This window comes from Scardinius erythrophthalmus (genome assembly GCF_964197995.2).
Source record: "Scardinius erythrophthalmus genome assembly, chromosome: 6".
NCBI classification, from domain to species: Eukaryota; Metazoa; Chordata; class Actinopteri; order Cypriniformes; family Leuciscidae; genus Scardinius; species Scardinius erythrophthalmus.
Genome location: NC_138226.1, coordinates 19,691,048 through 19,699,372, shown reverse-complemented (window position 1 = coordinate 19,699,372; position 8,325 = coordinate 19,691,048).

The following is an 8,325-nucleotide window of genomic DNA, read 5'->3' as shown; positions in this document are numbered from 1 at the left end:
GCCCAAGAAATGACATTTCCAAACTTTATATTTGCAGCTCATGAACACTTTGAACTACATAATTGTGATCTTGGAAATAGGATGTTTTTTTGTTTTGTTTTGTTTTTGTCCAAAAGAAATAATTAATTAAATATTGGCCTAAAGGTTGAATATATTTTAGTAATCAATATTTAGCTCGAAATTGATAATAATTTGTACAACATATTTTTACTGGCGAAATATATGATGCTGGCCTTGTAGATAATCACCTTCTGACAAACTGAGTAAGATGTCCAAATGTTTTCTAAGGCCACGTGACTCGAGGAGTCGTCAGATCAAAAAGTAAAACGGAAAGGTGACAATTGAAAACAGTGATCCAAGCATCTATCCATCCATCCATCTATCTATCTATCTATCTATCTATCTATCTATCTATCTATCTATCTATCTATCTATCTATCTATCTATCTATCTATCTATCTATCTATCTATCTATCTATCTAGAAATGTTAATGAGAATTAATCAGTGTTTATCTTAATGTGTAGCCTAAACTAATGGTCTGAAAGTGTTAATAAATGTGAACACTTGACATTGAAAGCTTACTGGACATGTTTGTGCCTTGTTAATAGAATACAAAGTATAAACTTCTCATGATGTATATTAGTCAAGATTAAATTAAGACTTGGTTGTGTTGTACCCTGTAGCATATGAATGAGTGGATTTTAAGATTGTTTTGGCCACTTGTTCATTTATAGTGGATGTGAAGCTGCACATGATACATCAGTGCCCTGCCTAACAGCGTAATATACAGATGACATACTGTGACATCAGTTACAAAATTACAAAAAATCTTAATTTGTCCGTCATATGACATCTAATTTCCTATGAAATCAAATTATTTGTCACCATATGCCCTAGCCGTCGCTTATAGACCATTAATGAACTTTATTCTTTTAGTGTCCTTCAACCGATTTCTCTTTCACCTTAAGTACTGCCATCATTTACAAAACACTCGGCATGATTCAGTGCCTGCTTCCACTGCACTGCATAAATGTGATCAGAATGAAATGACAGACTCCATGGAAACGTGTCACTTTGAGCATCTCAAACCAATAAGCACGTCCTTTCTAAAAACGAAATAAATAGTAATGACCACATACAGCGAAAATACATTAAAGTCAAATTGTAGGCTGTCCAGACAATTACCAGAGCATGGAACGGAATGCTTACTTAATTTAACTGCAGAAACACATTGTACTGAAGAACAGGAAGAACACATTCAGTCTCTCTCCATCAGCCATCTGTAAAGGCATTTTACATTCAACATTTCTTTTTTATTGGTTTCCTAATAAAAAATCCAAAAGTCTTTTGCCTTTTCTGGTAACAAAATTAATCCTTTAATAATCATCAATCCACCCAGTGCTAATGTTTCCAAATTATTCGGTACACTACAGAGTCATACAGCACCCCTCACGTAGGCTATACTTATAAACTATTCTATGCACAAACATTTTTTTTTTGTATAAATATGTTTGACCCTGAAAATTCCAAAAAGACAAAGTGGACTTATTGAACAGAAAGAGCACAACGACTCACTCAACTGCCAAGTTTTCCTCTGATGCTGGATGACAAAATAACCTGGTAACACTTTACAATAAGGTCCCATTAGATAACATTAGTAAATACATTACCTGTAACAATGAGCAATACATTTGTTACTGTTTGTATTAATCTTTGTTTATGTTACTTAAAGGTGCTCTAAGTGATGTTGGGTGACGTCACTTCTTGTTGACGTTCAAAGTATTGTCAAACAAAACGGAGGCTATAGCTCGACCCTCGCTCCTCCTCATCCCGTCCCCTCCCCCTCCCCCTCCCTTATGTGCTTCCTGAAACAGTCATGAACGAGGCTGAAAGGCTTTTCCGATGTAAATTCGGGACTTCGCGCGTTCCTTCTCCTTTTCCCTATTCTTTGCTATTTGTTCATCGGAAAGTCGTCTCTTTTGTGTGTCGGCCATATCAAAATTCAAGAGAATATAATTCTAACGTTAGTCGTCGTCGTTGGCTAGGACATCTCTCCTCTAGCTAACTTCCCTCTTCATGCTTCTCTCTCCTCCACTCCCCACACCCCCCTTCATGTGCACGTGCACTAACCCCCCACCCCCAACCCCAACCTCAACCCCAAATCATTCTTGTCGGTTATTGGTTGGAACACTGTTTGTTATGTTTCGTGGTCCAGGCTGGGCCAGTTTGTTTTTGGTGCCATTTGTGGAGCTTGGGCTGTTTGTACAGAGACCGCGTTTTTTCCAGTGTGTTCAGAGGACAGGCAGCTAGCAGATAGTGAGGAGATGTTTGCTGTTTGTGACAAAAAATGTTTTAGCCTAAAAAACACATGACATCGCTTAGAGCACCTTTACTTAATAAAACTTTTTTTTTGTTTATTGTTAGTTCATGGTAACCAGTGTTAACAAACCTTATTGTTAAGTGTTACCAATAACCTTATCAAATCCATACGCTAAACGGTAGAGTACATAATGCATATTATAAGTGCATAATGTTTAATATATCATTTGGGACACAACTATACTTTCAACATTCCACACTTTGTTTTTTCCGTTATTTTAGTGCATCATCCGGGTATATATATATATATACAGTATATATATGTCTGTGTGTGTGTGCGCGTATCTGTGTATATACAGTACACACACATATATATATAATATATATAAATATAATTGTATAAATGTGTGTGATATACACACACAGACATATAATATATAATAATATATATACTGTATATACACACACACACATATATTATGTAAACAAACTTTTATGACAGCACTCATTTTTATGTATTTGTAATCTTATTAATTTATTGCTCCTATTTAACACACATCAAAACAGTTTTTCAGTTTTATTTATTTTTAATTCTATTGATTTTATTGATTTGTCAAATTAAATTATTGAATTGAATTTTTCATTCTATTTATTTATTTTAAATTTTATTTATTTATAGTTGCTATTTCACAAACATCAATTTTTTTTTTTTTTTTATTAATTTGAAATATAATTTATTATCCGTTTTAGAACATTCACTTTTAAAAATTCAAGCATCATTAAGATGCAAATGACCTGAAATTATACCCCCATCCTCTTGTATCTCTCTCTGCCCTAATCCTTTACTGATCACCCGAGGATAAGAATACAACCGGGAAAGAAAAGGACCCGAGGAGACACATCATGATTCGCAGATCTTGCCGAAACTGTGAAGATCAGAACCGGCAAGGGACCTTTATCATTTCAATAGATATATTTCACACTGAGCGATGGCCTGCACTCCAGCAATTTCCAAATGCTCTGTTTTTGAAACTGAAAGCGTGTTATTTTCTTGGCACTCTCAAAGAAATACGAAGCTGCAGAAATTGGCCAAGTGGTCTTGACTGCACATAAATCTTCAGCTGATCTTTGATTTTAACAATGTGCTAGAATTATGATGCTTTTATGGTGCAGTTTAGATTACAGCTGCAAAAACCAATTAAGTACTTCAGAAACTGTGTTCTAGCAGAGAAAGCAGAAGGTCAGAAAAGCTGTGAAAACATTACCGCTGTGGGTTCCCCTCATACACCCTGGACAAAGTGTGTCACACATGACGGTTTGCTATTAGAAAATGAATTTAGATATATCACCAACAGTATGAGAAACACATAATACATCTTATGATATCTTATAGCCAGAACTGCAGTAGATCACAAAGCCCTGCATCTCTGATTGTCTTCAGCTATTATGAACATCAACATATTTACTGTATGTGCCTAGACCGTATTATTGGTAATAGTGTCACACTTGCTTATGTGTGAAAAATACATGTGAATCAAATGGTTGATCCCATCAGGGAGATGAAGCTATCAACAGCTTTTTTTTAAAAGAAGCTACGAAGGTCAGGCATCCATAGTCAAAAGGAAGCAGACATTGTGAGCTCTTGAAATCATCACTTGGTCAGTCGGTGAAAAGCTCAAGTGCCAATTTCTGGCTGGATCCGAGGCATCTGAGATCATTTCATCTACTACCTGTCAGTCTAAAAGCAATTTAACACAAGGTAAGAAAAGGAAAGGGGAGAGAAAAAGATTAAAAAAAAAAAAAAAACAGAGGGGTTTTGTTTGTATATGGCCATAAAGTATGGTGATATTGGCATTTTAATTTCAGAAATCTTTTTCGCCTTTGCTTCTTGATTCGGTCCTGCTCTCTTTTAATGAGTCTCCCATGTATCACGGAGGTGATTCATTAATAGGATTACAGGCATGATGTGACATATGTGAATAATTTAGCATCAGCTCAAAAGAGGGTTTAGGAGAACCCCAGAAAATACATGAAAGGATTGTCAAGCAGGGTTCATTCTTTACTCGTGCCTCGTATGGCAGATTTCTCTCTCTTTTTCACACTCTCATTTTTGAGCAACTGTGACAGTTGGCATTTCATGCTTAAAGTTCAAAGAACTTTGTATTGAACCTGACTTTCCCATCTCTCTCTCTCTCTCGTGGATCTCTCTCTCTCTCTCTCTCTCTCTCTCTCTCTCTCTCTCTCTCTCTCTGTCTCTCTCTCTCTCTCTCTCTCTCTCTCTCTCTCTCTCTCTCTCTCTCTCTCTCTCTCTCTCTCTCACTAATATAACTCTAGCCCTTGAGGACTGATACTCATATTCTAGGTGGGCGTAGTAGTTAGTTCTGGGTTGGATGAAGCCCTCCAGCATGAAGACTAAACTGTTTACAAAGCGTTCTGTAATTGAATTAAATCACTGTGTGTGTTTGTGTGTGTAGGTGTGTGTTGGTACGTGTGCATGCTTTTTGGGCCAGTAAATGACATGAATGTATAAAAAAAATTCACCTTAAGGTTATTTCATTTTGAAAGAAAATGCCACCCACATGCTTTCTGATTCCCAGCAGCTGCTGCTCCACCTTGCTGATTAGGAATCCGCAGGTGCCAGTCATATCATAAAAGCCTTCGTGACACAACCCACACGCAGATTATGACACACACAGTCCAGACATACACAGATACTCAATGAAATATATATTGTATATTTACAGACGTGATGTGAATATTGTATCATCAGTTCAGAAGGTGGTTTGGTTATCACAAACCAAATGTCCTGGAATCACAAACTGAATCATGGTTAATTTAATACATCAACACTCTTATTTTATAAAAATATCTTAGCCAATATCGGGAGCCTTTGAGTCAAATAGGTCAAGAAATGCTAAGAGAAACCCTAAAATCTTATATATTGTATATTGAATTGTACATTATTTTTATATTGCAGGAACCTTCCTTTTACTATTGAAAACAACAATCGGTTTTCCAGATCAGAACACAATTTTTCATGTAGGCTATTTGTTTTACCATGAACAAACATATAGTGATGATTCAGGCAGCTGGTCTGAGCCTGCGGGTGATTGGCAAATCACCCCGGCGCTGATGGAACAGGACATTTTCAAACCGATTGTTTTACAGTGTACAAAAACGTTCAATCATATTCATGATTTTGTCGAGTAAGCCAGGGAAGACCTGGCATAATGGAAATACTTTCCGTGAGCTCTTCTCAACAGAATGTCCAAAAACTGCAGTGTACAATAGTGATGATAGTGTCTGCGCTCTTCACTTTGATGCTCTTTTGACGTTTAATGGAATCGCTGGCACATATTCAGCTCTTACTCTTTTATTTTAGCTGTCAGATGGTTATGCAGTTGAAAAGGCAGAACAAGCTGCTCCACTCTATCTAGGCTTACCGGAAAGCTATAATTCATGACCACTGCGTCTGAAACTGCATACTGTAGGCTATAGTAGCAGTGGTGTGGTGTTTCAAAATGAGTCCTCACTTTATATATATATATATATATATATATATATATATATATATATATATATATATATATATATATATATATATATATATATACAGTGAGGAAAATAAGTATTTGAACACCCTGCTATTTTGCAAGTTCTCCCCCTTGGAAATCATGGAGGGGTCTGAAATTGTCATCGTAGGTGCATGTCCACTGTGAGAGACATAATCAAAAAAAAAAATAATCCAGAAATCACAATGTATGATTTTTTAACTATTTATTTGTATGATACAGCTGCAAATAAGTATTTGAACACCTGTCTATCAGCTAGAATTCTGACCCTCAAAGACCTGTTAGTCTGCCTTTAAAATGTCCACCTCCACTCCATTTATTATCCTAAATTAGATGCACCTGTTTGAGGTCGTTAGCTGCATAAAGACACCTGTCCACCCCATACAATCAGTAAGAATCCAACTACTAACATGGCCAAGACCAAAGAGCTGTCCAAAGACACTTGAGACAAAATTGTACACCTCCACAAGGCTGGAAAGGGCTACGGGGAAATTGCCAAGCAGCTTGGTGAAAAAAGGTCCACTGTTGGAGCAATCATTAGAAAATGGAAGAAGCTAAACATGACTGTCAATCTCCCTCGGACTGGGGCTCCATGCAAGATCTCACCTCGTGGGGTCTCAATGATCCTAAGAAAGGTGAGAAATCAGCCCAGAACTACACGGGAGGAGCTGGTCAATGACCTGAAAAGAGCTGGGACCACCGTTTCCAAGGTTACTGTTGGTAATACACTAAGACGTCATGGTTTGAAATCATGCATGGCACGGAGGTTCCCCTGCTTAAACCAGCACATGTCAAGGCCCGTCTTAAGTTTGCCAATGACCATTTGGATGATCCAGAGGAGTCATGGGAGAAAGTCATGTGGTCAGATGAGACTAAAATAGAACTTTTTGGTCATAATTCCACTAAACGTGTTTGGAGGAAGAAGAATGATGAGTACCATATTTTAGGTATATTTTAACTGTGTGCTGGAAATGATCATTGTAACAATGCATTGACAGTATACTTTCAAAATACATTATAGTATACAATAGTATTTATAAAGTCTAGCTACGGTTTATTTGTCTAATAATGTGCATTTGTTATTGAAGACAAAGTACGCAATTTGTAGTATTTGGAATAAGCCAAATGTATTAATGAGCCTATACTTTCCTGATCCCGTCCTCCTCCTCTCTCTCTCTCTCTCTCTCTCTCTCTCTCTCTCTCTCTCTCTCTCTCCCCCCCTCCCCCTCCCCCTCCCCCTTACTTCCCTCACTTTTACAAAAAAAATATATATATATAAATACACTTATGGTATACTGCTTATATGTTTCGAAGAAACTTGTAATGAATTTGTAATGTACTTGTTACACAAATAAAGTACACTTTAATGTCAGTAATCAAGCATGTAATTAGTCCCTACATAGGCATACTTAAAGTATACTAAGTATACTTGAAGTTGGTCCAATTTAGTACACAAAAGTATACTAAATACACTTAAAGTTATGCTTTACTACAATTCAATTACAACTAAAACATACTTTGTACAAAATTAGTTGTTTCAAAATAGCACACTTCAAGTTAACTAATCATTAACACACTTATACTTAGGCCTATACTGTTAATTAGTCTGGCTGCAAGTAGCATTTTTTTTTCTTTTCACCAGGGTGGTCACAGACACATGTATCTTTAATTTCCACAAGCTGATTGCTCACTAAAATCCCCCACAGTCATCAGGTTTTTCGGCCACTTCAAGTTTGATTTTGACATGACAAAGCGGTGAAATGGCTGAGTTGTTTACTTGCTTTTTAATTAGTCTACCATTAACGCCATGTCTTCATTCAGGCCGATTCGAGAATGTTCACGAAAACAAAAGGCAGGGTTTATCGCACGAATCAATCATATCCAATCATTGGCATTGCCTCCTCTCATGTGCCTTTCCCTCATTCAGTCTCAATTATCCCCTTATCATTGTTTTATTTTTGTAATTTCGATTATTTCCTCATGCAGTTTTTTTGAGACACTGCCTCGCAGGAAACACCCCTGTATGATAGGTACTACATGTGGTTTAAGTATGCTCTATGTAGTATGAATGTATGTTGCATGAATTAAATTTGGACATACTACATTAGCCATGTTGTCATTGTCATGTGACCAATTGCGTCGCTTCGCCATTCACAAATCCTCTCCTGTAGCCTAATGGGCACTTCAAAATCTCTGCGAAAGTAGTAGGTCATTCGGCTACTTTTCACCTACTGTTTTTTGAACACTGTGTATTCGGACATACTACTCTGTTGGTGTACTGTTTTTGGCATACTATAGTATTCGATTTAGGAAGCAGCGAATTTGTTCTCTCAAAAGTTTTATATGGGCTTGTAGAATAGTCATGTTTATCTACCATGGTTTTATGAAAATGCTAATTTCTGTATTCTACAGCTCTGTAATCCTCTGATATCA